This window comes from Schistocerca nitens, chromosome 7 (assembly GCF_023898315.1).
Source record: "Schistocerca nitens isolate TAMUIC-IGC-003100 chromosome 7, iqSchNite1.1, whole genome shotgun sequence".
Lineage (NCBI taxonomy): Eukaryota > Metazoa > Arthropoda > Insecta > Orthoptera > Acrididae > Schistocerca > Schistocerca nitens.
Genome location: NC_064620.1, coordinates 86,226,645 through 86,240,153, shown reverse-complemented (window position 1 = coordinate 86,240,153; position 13,509 = coordinate 86,226,645).

Below are 13,509 nucleotides of genomic sequence, written 5' to 3'. Positions count from 1 at the left end.
TACATGTGAAATTTCATCATTTTGTCACTTATTACTGGCTGCATTTGTTGCTATAGGTACACTTTTCTTACTAAGTAAGAGAGATTCTTCGATGAATTTTTCATAGCATACAAACAGTAGTTACAGGTGTATGAAACTCTAGAATTTTCCAAATCTATTAAAAAAGTGTGGAAAAAATTGAGATAATTAACTATAAAACTTGAGTTTTTTTCTAACATGAAGTTTAAAATGTAACAGTTCATTCATTTTTTCATAAATTAAATAACTTCTAGAGTTCAGTACACCTGTAACTATGATTTGTATGCTGCGCAAAAGTCATCGAAGAATCTCTCTTACTTAGGAAGAAAAGTGTACCTATAGCAACAAATGCAGCCAGTAGAAAGTGAAAAAATGATGAAATTTCACGTGTAAAAAACATGTGTTTTGTTACGTTTTTGAGCTTCCACTGCTATGAGTATGAATCCTGAATCCTTCCTGGTCATGCTGTTTAAAGTTTTATGAATTTATTTGTAAAAGTATAGACAGTGGAAATTAAAATGTCCTGTGGTGCATCTCCTGCTCCAAGTCGGCCCGTTTGACGTCCTACCCCCCTTAAGCCAGTTATAACTCAATAGATTCAAGATATGTCAATGTAAATAATTGACTACAAATCTGTCAGTACCAAGAATATCGGTACAAAACCACGATAATCGATACAGACTCACATGCTACAGTCCGCCATCTTGTGTTGCGTGCATAACGTCGATGCAATTTGTGCAGTGAATTACGTTGGCAATCAGTGACAAAATACAATGTGCAATAGTGTAATGTCAATCAACAGCTCCGCCATTACACCAGTGATGCAAGTGAAGCAGCAAGATGATGAAATCGCAAGTGATCAACCGTCATAAAAACCTTTCACACTATTTTCGTAACACGTAACTGATGCAAATCTATCTGCATCCTATACAGGCTGTGATATCAAACATAGTCAACCACAAGGAAGAAAACCAGCAGAAGACTTCACTGATTTCGATTTCTAGCCATACACTGCCACCCCCCCCCCCCCCCCCAAATGCCACACAAGCCGCTACAGTAACAGACAATGGACAAAGAGTTCTAGATTAATCTAGTTTAAGACTGTTTAACTTCAAGTAACATTTCTCTGTATGTGTGTACGTATAAACGCCTGAAGATGAACAGTATAAACGCCTGAAGAAGAACAGAACATGTTCGAAACGCGTTGCATTATGATAGATTAAACATAAAATTAAAAAGTGACTGGTAGCAGAAACTAGAAATAAATAATTTTAATCTGTCAGGAAGTTTCAGAACAGCGCACTCTTCTCTGCAGAGTGAAGAAATCATTCTAGTCATTGCATAACTGGCGACCCAAGATTGTGCCACAGAGTTAGGATCGGATACAGTTTTGTGCATGCGCTTGGAAGTTTGTTCCAAATGAGGTAACCCGATGACTGAGAACGAGCTAATCAGATAATGCATGCCCAGACCAGAAGAATAAGAAGCTCCGTAAGGGAATGGGACTGTTAGATACCAATTAACAAAGTGAATGAAGAAAATAGGCCCTGCAAACCTCCTGCTTGTCTTCACATCCCAAGCTGGCTTAGGACGGGAGCCTAGATCTCGAGTGCCTACGCTATCATATAGGTGTTGTAAGTAAGCTGTTTGGGTTTTTGTGTTGATGGCGCCACGTGGCGTTCTGTATGAAAGTCACTGACTGTGCTGTGTGCAGTCTGTGGCTGGTTGGACTCAATGTTGGAAAATTCGCTTGTGTAGTGTTGGGCAATTGGATGCGAACAGCGCGTAGCGTTGCGCAGTTGGACGTGAGGCGCCAGCAGTGGTGGATGTGGAGACAGAGATGCAAGAGTTTTGAGAGCGGACGATACGGACATGTGTCCGTCAGAAAGCGGAAATTTGTAATACCGGATGACTTTTGAACACTATTAAGGTAAATACATTGTTTGTTCTCTATCAAACTCTTTCATTTGCTAACTATGCCTATCAGTAGTTAGTGCCTTCAGAAGTTCGAATCTTTTATTTAGCTGGCAGTATTGGCGCTCGCTGTATTGTAGTAGTTCGAGTAACGAAGATTTTTGTGAGGTAAGTGATTCATGAAAGGTATAGGTTATTGTTAGTCAGGGCCATTCTTTTGTGGAGATTAGTGAAAGTCACACTGCTTTGCGCTAAAAATATTGTCAGTTTAGTGATGATCACAGAATAAGTAAAGAGGGAAATGTCTGAGTACGTTCAGTTTTGCTCAGCTGTTTGAAAATCAAATAACGTAAGACGTTTACCAGCACTGTCATTTTTAAATTTTTGCAAGGGGACGTTACGGTGTGAAATGGGAAATACACGATTATTCTTAAGCACGTTCGGGACTTCAGAAGATGACTGCGTAGAAACTATAAGAGATGCAAAAAAACTACACGCATCAGTGGATAAAGTATCTCTTAGGTGAATTTTACCCGTAGTGGATGCTGTTGAACTCCGTGACTGGCCTTTATAGGGTGTACAAAATTTTCCGCTACCAGTCACAATAAAAGGTTATTTATACTTCACACGACCGGTTACGGCCTTGTGTCCATCCTCAGGTGTTTATACATTCATGTACATGTTTATATTGGTGAAGATCAGTTTAAATAAAAAAAATATTGCTGGTGACTAAACAGGGACAAGTAGAAACAATTGTAAATAGAAATGCAATATTTGTATATATATTCGACAAATGCTGCCTTTCCACTTACAGTTGTTTCTACTTGTACCTGTTTAGTCACCAGCAATTAATTTTCTTTTTATCTAAACAGTGATCTTCACCAATAGAAACATATACATGAATGTATAAACACCTGAGGATGGGCACAAGCCCGTAACGGGTCGTGTGACGTATAAATAACCTTTTATTGTGACTGGTAGCGGAAATTTTTCTACACCCTATAACGTTTCTCTAGCATTTTTTATTCGTAATACACATGGGTGTAGTCAGAACGTGTAGACAAGCCACCCACTCTGTATTGTCGAATCGCATTTTCTCATGTCTGCAGAGCGGCAACCCGATGAACAGATTTCCGAAGTGAGTTGTTGTCTTGCCTCCCCATGCAGTTCATGTTGCTGTGTACGAATTCGTGTGCAATGGTAAAGAGAGGTGGGATACAGTCTGGTGCGGCAACTGTCGTCGTAGAAAAGCTGGATAGTGGCAGAAATGATAAGTGAACTAGTTAAAAAACAGAAGATTTACTAGACCTGTATTCCTTCAACCGAAGGAAGACTCAAGGCAAATAATGCATCAAAAACAGAGTCAAGCTACCTCAGTATCAACAAGGATGAAGCTCGAACGAAGGTGTGATAGTGTAGTGGCTCCAAGCGCAAAAAGGCTGAGGGACTGCCGCCAGCCGTCGTATATTGCGGCAGCAGACGGCTTTCGTACTAGGGATGTTGATAAAATAGCGATATATCGATGTTTTATCCAAAAAATGTCGATCTACGCCGGCGATATTTCTTCCACCGATATATCGATATCAAAACACTGATTGCCGATATTTGCATTTTGTATTACTTTTTACACATTTTCGTTAAGTATTTGTTCTTTTGAAATTATGGTAGAAGTTATTTTACTTTCACTGTGTGAAGGAGTCTTACTACTTTTTCAGCTTTCTTCACGTCCAATCTTTCTCTCTGACTGTGTGGAGCATTTATATGTGGCATAAAAGAAGTCAGACTGCACTGCGAAAGGGGGGGGGGGGGTAGGGAAATGACGGTGTGAATGAAATAACAGGATATCCGATGTGAAGAAGTAGCAAACCGGTTGTGTCAAAAAACAGCTTTTTAACGCAACTAGAGTGGTACTTCTTCATATTGGCATTCTTCAAAAACAGTTGCTGAAAATGATGAACGAAAATCTAAATGACAAGCGTGGTTTTTATGGTGGGCGGAGTCGTGCGAGGGGAAATGCTGACGTAATGAGGCCTCGGCGCTACCAACAGAAACTTCAACGTTTAGCTTCACCACGCAATTTTTATACTACTACTGCTAGGTCGCTTGCGTTAGCAGAAAAAAGGCAGGAAAGTCGACCTGAAGTGTTCCGGAGAAATGCAATACCGGTATGTGACGAAACCGAACGACGGAGCCATCGGTCACCTTTACTGTGCCACTTAAATGCAGTTACTATTGTTAAGAATGTGGTTATCGCCAAGCGTGAACGTGCATCGCTTTCCTTTCAGTTCCTGCTCTTGCTAGGCAGGATGGTAGCTTCTTGATGTACGGAATGTGTAATAACAAATCAATTGTTAAATATACAGCTCTAAAACCGGCAGAATTTACAATATGCAGCCGATATTTTAACAAGCAGGTAGATCGATATTTCGGCTGCCGGTATATCGCTACCCTTTCCCGATATATCGAGAGTCGACATCGCTACTTTTTAAACATCGATATATCGGATTCGCGATATTTTTAAAAATATCTACAGTCCTAGTTCGTAGTGCAGAGCCGCTGGAGATGTGGCTCAGTGGGCAAGCACCATTTTTTTTTTTTCGGGACAGCGCGAACGCAGTCCCGATTACCAAAAATTATGCGCTGGGTCCACCAGGTCACGCGTGACCGCTATCGGCGTGAAACAGAAACTTGACATTCCTTTACCAACCTTGCTATGCCGTCAGGGTCAAAACAGTCAACCAAGTATTGACGTATGCTGTGTGACAGATGGTACCCATACTGAGCACCACCTGTGATGTGAGCTAGGAACTTGGACGTATGTTACATCACACAATGTGCGTCCATTTCCTGTATGTCTTTTCGTGCAGTCGTCTTCTGGAAACCTGGTCGTACTTACAAATACCTGTTCTACATAAATTATGTACAATTTTTTTAAAAATAAATGTTATCTCAGACATATGGTCCATATTATAGTCAACTAGATGATGATGAAAAGAACTGAATAAATAAAAAAAACTGTGAGTGGTTGAGACAATCGACTCACATTCGAGAAGAGTGTGGTTCAGACAGTCACCTGGCTTTTAGGCTTTCCGCATTTTCTGCTAAATGTATTAAGGCGAATCTTGGAATGGTTCATCTAAAGTGCACAAGACCCATAATGCACACCATTCTTATCCAGTACGAGCTTTTGCACTATCTGTGTGGACGTCGTCATTGACTATACTGTATACCTTAATCTCCTTTTTTTTCTTCCATGGGAAATAGCGCTCAGAGTCTGCTGTAGGTGGACCTGTTAGGGAACTGACGGGACAACGTCGGCTAATTATGGCAAATAAATCTCTAAGGGTAGTGAACAACATGCTTGCGAGCAGGCCATCAGCCGCCCGCAAAATAAAAGCTGTCGTGCTGAGCCATGCACGAGGACGGGTTCCGAAACTAACGATCATTTGAAACCCATCTCTCTCTGATCGGCGAAGAGGCCCAGAAATGAACTGTGTTGCTTGACTTCCAGAAGACTGCCGATACCGTCCCACCCCGCCGCCAAACGAATAAAAACTGCGTGTGTACCAAAAATCATACAAGCTACGTGATTGCGTTGAAGATTTTCTAGCAAACAGAACGCAACATGTCATGCGCGGGCTGGGCTGGAACTTAAATAGTGGCAACTATTTTTTCACAACCGATACAAAAGAATTGGAAATTTGCGGTAAGGTCTATGGGACCAAACTGCTGAGATCATCGGTCCCTAGACTTACACGCTACTTAATCTAACCTAAACTGACTTACGCTAAGGACAACACATATATACCAATGCCCGAGGGAGGACTCGAATCTCCGATACAAAAGATTTACATGTTTGCACCTGTTACTGTCCTTCAAAGTAGTCACCAGCGTTGTGTAGACCCCGTTGCCAGCGATGTGGAAGGCGTAGTATACCGTTAGCAGAGCCTGTTCTGGTGATGTTGCGAATGGAGCGGTCTACAGCCTGTCGAATTTATGGAATGGTTCTGAAGCGAATGCCACGAAGTGGTTCCTTCATCTTGGGAATCAAATCAAAGTCACAAGGACTCAAGACCGGTGAGTATGGTGGATGGCACAGTACTTCCTAGTCCTATCGAGCGAACAGAGCGGCCACAGCTTGCGCTGTATGCGCCCTCGCATTGTCGTGCAAAATGATGGGGGGGGGGGGGGGAGGGGGGAGGGGTTGCGCAGAAAGTGTCGCCGCTTCTTTCGCAAAGCTGGTCGCAGGTGATGCTCCAAATCCGAACAGTAATACTGTGCATTGACGGTCTGCCGTGGAGGAAGGTAATGCGCTGAGATAACACCATCACAGTCGTACACGAGAATCACCATAACTTCAGACCGCTCCATTCGCAAAATCAACAGATCAGGCTCTGCTAAAGCTATACTACGCCATCCACATCGCTGGCAAAGGGTTCTGCACGACTTTGAAGGACAGTAATAGGTGCAAACATGTAATTCTCTTGTATCGGTTGTGAATAAATTGTTGCCTCTAAGTACCAACGCTCATATATTTAAAAGAATGTGTAGCCCACGACCACCCGAACGTTTATTGGAATGTTGTTGTTGTTGTTGTGGTCTTCAGTCCTGAGACTGGTTTGATGCAGCTCTCCATGCTACTCTATCCTGTGCAAGCTTCTTCATCTCCCAGTACCTACTGCAACCTACATCCTTCTGAATCTGCTTAGTGTATTCATCTCTTGGTCTCCCCCTACGATTTTTACCCTCCACGCTGCCCTCCAATACTAAATTGGTGATCCCTTGATGCCTCAGAACATGTCCTACCAACCGATCCCTTCTTCTGGTCAAGTTGTGCCACAAACTCCTCTTCTCCCCAATCCTATTCAGTACCTCCTCATTAGTTATGTGATCTACCCATCTAATCTTCAGCATTCTTCTGTAGCACCACATTTCGAAAGCTTCTATTCTCTTCTTGTCCAAACTATTTACCGTCCATGTTTCACTTCCATACATGGCTACACTCCATACAAATACTTTCAGAAATGACTTCCTGACACTTAAATCTATACTCGATGTTAACAAATTTCTCTTCTTCAGAAACGCTTTCTTTGCCATTGCCAGTCTACATTTTATATCCTCTCTACTTCGACCATCATCAGTTATTTTGCTCCCCAAATAGCAAAACTCCTTTACTACTTTAAGTGTCTCAATTCCTAATCTAATACCCTCAACATCAACCGACTTAATTAGACTACATTCCATTATCCTCGTTTTGCTTTTCTTGATGTTCATCTTATATCCTCCCTTCAAGACACCATCCATTCCGTTCAACTGCTCTTCCAAGTCCTTTGCTGTCTCGGACAGAATTACAATGTCATCGGCGAACCTCAAAGTTTTTATTTCTTCTCCATGGATTTTAATACCTACTCCGAATTTTTCTTTTGTTTCCTTTACTGCTTGCTCAATATACAGATTGAATAACATCGGGGAGAGGCTACAACCCTGTCTTACTCCCTTCCCAACCACTGCTTCCCTGTCATGTCCCTCGACTCTTATAACTGCCATCTGGTTTCTGTACAAATTGTAAATAGCCTTTCGCTCCCTGTATTTTACCCCTGCCACCTTTAGAATTTGAAAGAGAGTATTCCAGTCAACATTGTCAAAAGCTTTCTCCAAGTCTACAAATGCTAGAAACGTAGGTTTGCCTTTCCTTAATCTTTCTTCTAAGATAAGTCGTAAGGTCAGTATTGCCTCACGTGTTCCAGTATTTCTACGGAATCCAAACTGATCTTCCCCGAGGTCGGCATCTACTAGTTTTTCCATTCGTCTGTAAAGAATTCGTGTTAGTATTTTGCAGCTGTGGCTTATTAAACTGATTTTTCGGTAATTCTCACATCTGTCAACACCTGCTTTCTTTGGGATTGGAATTATTATATTCTTCTTGAAGTCTGAGGGTATTTCGCCTGTTTCATACATCTTGCTCACCAGATGGTAGAGTTTTGTCAGGACTGGCTCTCCCAAGGCCGTCAGTAGTTCCAATGGAATGTTGTCTACTCCGGGGGCCTTGTTTCGACTCAGGTCTTTCAGTGCTCTGTCAAACTCTTCACGCAGTATCGTATCTCCCATTTCATCTTCATCTACATCCTCTTCCATTTCCATAATATTGTCCTCAAGTACATTGCCCTTGTATAGACCCTCTATATACTCCTTCCACCTTTCTGCCTTCCCTTCTTTGCTTAGAACTGGGTTGCCATCTGAGCTCTTGATATTCATACAAGTGGTTCTCTTCTCTCCAAAGGTCTCTTTAATTTTCCTGTAGGCAGTATCTATCTTACCCCTAGTGAGACAAGCCTCTACAGCCTTACATTTGTCCTCTAGTCATCCCTGCTTAGCCATTTTGCACTTCCTGTCGATCTCATTTTTGAGACGTTTGTATTCCTTTTTGCCTGCTTCATTTACTGCATTTTTATATTTTCTCCTTTCATCAATTAAATTCAATATTTCTTCTGTTACCCAAGGATTTCTACTAGCCCTCGTCTTTTTACCTACTTGATCCTCTGCTGCCATCACTACTTCATCCCTCAAAGCTACCCATTCTTCTTCTACTGTATTTCTTTCCCCCATTCCTCTCAATTGTTCCCTTATGCTCTCCCTGAAACTCTGTACAACCTTTGGTTCTTTCAGTTTATCCAGGTCCCATCTCCTTAAATTCCCACCTTTTTGCAGTTTCTTCAGTTTTAATCTACAGGTCATAACCAATAGAGTGTGGTCAGAGTCCACATCTGCCCCTGGAAGTGTCTTACAATTTAAAACTTGGTTCCTAAATCTCTGTCTTACCATTATATAATCTATCTGATACCTTTTAGTATCTCCAGGGTTCTTCCATGTATACAACCTTATATCATGATTCTTAAACCAAGTGTTAGCTATGATTAAGTTGTGCTCTGTGCAAAATTCTACCAGGCGGCTTCCTCTTTCATTTCTTAGCCCCAATCCATATTCACCTACTACGTTTCCTTCTCTCCCTTTTCCTACACTCGAATTCCAGTCACCCATGACTATTAAATTTTCGTCTCCCTTCACTATCTGAATAATTTCTTTTATTTCATCATACATTTCTTCAATTTCTTCGTCATCTGCAGAGCTAGTTGGCATATAAACTTGTACTACTGTAGCAGGTGTGGGCTTCGTATCTATCTTGGCCACAATAATGCGTTCACTAAGCTGTTTGTAGTAGCTTAGCCGCGTTCCTATTTTCCTATTCATTATTAAACCTACTCCTGCATTACCCCTATTTGACTTTGTGTTTATAACCCTGTAGTCACCTGACCAGAAGTCTTGTTCCTCCTGCCACCGAACTTCACTAATTCCCACTATATCTAACTTTAACCTATCCATTTCCCTTTTCAAATTTTCTAACCTACCTGCCCGATTAAGGGATCTGACATTCCACGCTCCGATCCGTAGAACGCCAGTTTTCTTTCTCCTGATAACGACGTCCTCTTGAGTAGTCCCCGCCCGGAGATCCGAATGGGGGACTATTTTACCTCCGGAATATTTTACCCAAGAGGACGCCATCATCATTTAATCATACAGTAAAGCTGCATGCCCTCGGGAAAAACTACGGCCGTAGTTTCCCCTTGCTTTCAGCCGTTCGCAGTACCAGCACAGCAAGGCCGTTTTGGTTATTGTTACAAGGCCAGATCAGTCAATCATCCAGACTGTTGCCCTTGCAACTACTGAAAAGGCTGCTGCCCCTCTTCAGGAACCACACGTTTGTCTGGCCTCTCAACAGATACTCCTCCGTTGTGGTTGTACCTGCGGTACGGCTATCTGTATCGCTGAGGCACGCAAGCCTCCCCACCAACGGCAAGGTCCATGGTTCATGGGGGGTTTATTGGAATAACGTGCGAAAATCTGAAGTAAATCGACGAAGCACTTTTCGAGATTTTTGTTAATAACGTTAAACTACAACTTGCCTTCGTATAATAGTATAGATCTGGTTTTGAGTGTGGGAAAGAAAAACAGTGCGTGATACGCTTCTTGTCATTGTATTAGAATTCAGCACACTATGGTACCAAAAGAATACGTCACTTTCATAAAAACATTTTTTATCGCTGGTTTTTGCAATCACTCACTCACATATCAGAACATCTGAGTTGGCGCCGTGAAAAAATGAAATGGGTGTATGGCATCGTTGGCCGGGAGGCCCCAATTCGGGGAAGTTCGGCCGCCAAGTGCAAGTCTTACTTCAGTCGACGCCACGTCGGTGATGAGGATGAAATGATGATGCGGACAACACAACACTCAGTAGCCGAGCGGAGAAAATCTCCAATCCAGCCGGGAATCGAAACGGGCCCGCTTGCATCGGAGGCGAACACAGTACCACCAGCTAAGAAGGCGGACGTTGGCTCCGTAGATTTGTATATTCTAGCAGGTTGGTTGGTTGGTTGATTTGGGGGATGGGACCAAACAGCGCGGTCACCGTCTCATCAGATTAGGGAAGGATAGGTAAGTCAGTCGGCCGTGCCCTTTGAAATGAACCATCACGGCATTTCCCTGGAGTGATTTAGGGAAATCACGGAAAACGTAAATCACGATGGTTGGACTCAGGTTTGATCCGCCGTCCTCCCGAATGCGAGTCCAGTGTGCTAACCGCTGCGCTGTCGCAGGTCGTGTAAACTCGAGAGTAGGGAAGGCGACTGACCGTGGGCTGCAGCACGCGCGACATCTTCTCGATGAGGTGAAGCAGCATCTTGAGGCCCTTGTTGCCCGGGTACTTGCCGGCCAGGTTCTTGGGGGTCAAGTCGAACATGACGGCGCCCAGCTCCGTGCAGACGGCTCGCACCAGCAGCTTCTTGCCCGACTGCGGCGGGCCCAGGATGCACACGGATCGCACCAGTGGCGCCAGGCGGTGCACCTGCAACAGCAGGGCGGCTGCACTGCGTCAGCGGTCAGTGGGCGGTGCACACTCCTCGGCTGGGAAGTGGGCGCGTGGCGGGCCGACTGGGAACACAGCGGAGCGAGAGCCTATCAGCTGTTTGAGAACGGCCAGCCCTTCGCCATGCAAGCCCCAGTGAGAGTGTGATACGTTACCTAACGGGACGTGGGTCATATCGGGTATACCTATACAGTTTCAACAGCAAAGGAAATACTCTCTATGATATTGCAGTGTCTATGTTGTTCAGAAGTGCGATGCAATGTTCCTTCGGATATGCATGTTTGTCCGAAGGAACAGGCACTGCGGCGATACATGAAATGTACGCGTAATTGCGAATTTGGACAACCGTCAGCCATATAATGAAATGACGGCAATGAAAAACTGTGCCACGCTGGGACTCGAACGTATTAGGCACAACACCCACATTTCCCATTTTTGCTACAATTAACACTTTATTAACTCGTTATATTTACATCACAATGAGCTGTTTCCGTCAATTTTTGCAATTTCCAAGTGATCCTGCAATGATTGGTACAGTTTTTTTCCGTCATTTTATGACACAGACATAGTACACACGTCTGTATTGGTAGCTGTTTGTTCTACAACATATATTACAATATATACTGGTGTCCAAAATGAAAGCAGCAATCGGAAAGATTACAACATTGTGTTTACATTGCCACAAAACACTAGAAACAAGTGATAGTAAATTAGAAACCATGTAAAGAATACAGAATGTAAGAAACTGCAACATGCACAACGGTAGACAAAAACGTACTTTGTTTTTCTTCACTTAACAGATTTGTATACAAATTTTGACAACTGGTTAATGTGCTCAGTATGGGCTGTGACCACCTCTGGCAGCAATACAGAGTTGACAACGACGAGGCATATAATGAATGATGTCAGCAGTTCCACGTTGAGGCAATAACGCTGATCCTTCCTACAGAACTGCTCGCAGGTCTTAGAAAATAGTTGGTGAATGATGATGTAATGAAACCCATCTCCCGAGTGCATCAGAGATATGCTCTGTGGGACTCAAATTGGGAGAGTCAGGAGGCCACGCCATGCGTGCAATATCTTCTGTATGTAAGAAAACATCAACCACCCGTGCTCTATGAGGTCGAGCATTATCGTCCATCAGTACGAAGTCTGGTCCCACACCACCTCGTGACAACAGCATATGAGGTCCGAAGACATCGTCACAATACCTGACGGCAATTAAACCTTTCGACTCACACGTACAATTTCATGAAGAGGTATTCATGCTGACAACATAATCCCTGCCCACACCATTAAGGATCCTCCTCGATACAGAGTTAATATTTCTATTATTTACCCCATTCCCTTAAATGGCACAAAATGCATTGCTATATTTATAGATTTATTTATTTATTCAAGAATTCATCTATGGTATAGAAGGAGCTGTCAAATAGATATGATTTCAGTTTATTTTTGAAGCTATTACTGCTGTCTGTCACACATTTTACTTCATCTGGTAATCTGTCGAAAATTTTTATGGCAGCATATTTTACCCCTTTCTATGCCAAAAATAGGTTGAGGAAAGGATAATGTAAGTCTTTCTTTTTTCTGGTATTATAATCATGAATGTCACTGTTGTTTTTAAACTGGTCCATGTTGTTGAGAACAAATTTAATTAGTGTGTAAATGTACTGTGAGGTTTTTGTAAGAATTCCCAATCTTTAAAAAAGATGCCTACAAGATGTCTATGCCTATGAACCCCACACATTATTCTAACCACTTTCTTTTGAGCAATGAATACTTTTTTGTCTAAATGTTGAGTTACCTTGCCGGCCGAAGTGGCCGTGCGGTTAAAGGCGCTGCAGTCTGGAACCGCAAGACCGCTACGGTCGCAGGTTCGAATCCTGCCTCGGGCATGGATGTTTGTGATGTCCTTAGGTTAGTTAGGTTTAAGTAGTTCTAAGTTCTAGGGGACTAATGACCTCAGCAGTTGAGTCCCATAGTGCTCAGAGCCATTTTTTTGTTGAGTTACCCCAAAATATTATTCCGTATGACATGAGAGAGTCAAACTGTGCAAAGTATGTTAGCTAACTAATTTTATATATCCTCATAATTGGCAATTATTCTGATTGCATAAGTTGTTGAACCTAGTCGCTTTAGAAGATCCAAAATATGAATATTCCAATTAAGATTCTCCTCTATTTGTACACCCAAAAACTTAGTATGCTCTACCTTGTCTACTGACTTCTGTTGATGTGTTATATTTATTGAAGGAACTACTTTTTGCAGCAGAAAATTGGATGTACTGTGTGTTTTGAGTTTAGAGCAAGACCATTTGCAGAAAACCAATTAATGACTTTTCTGAAGACCTTATTTGTATCATTTTCAATTGGAGCTTCTTTTACTGGATCAATAATGATGCTTGTATCATCAGCAAACAGTGTCAGTTCAGCTTCCTGTTTCATATAGGAAGGAGGTCGTCAACATATATGAAGAACAGAAGGGGACCCATGATTGGTCCCTGTGGAACACGTAATGTAATTTCACCCCAGTCAGATGAAGTGGTAAACTTACTTAAATCACTTGACCCATATAAGGAAACTTTTTGCTTCCTGTTCTGTAGATACGACTTAAACCACTCATATGCTATTCCACTTACACCGTAGAATTGT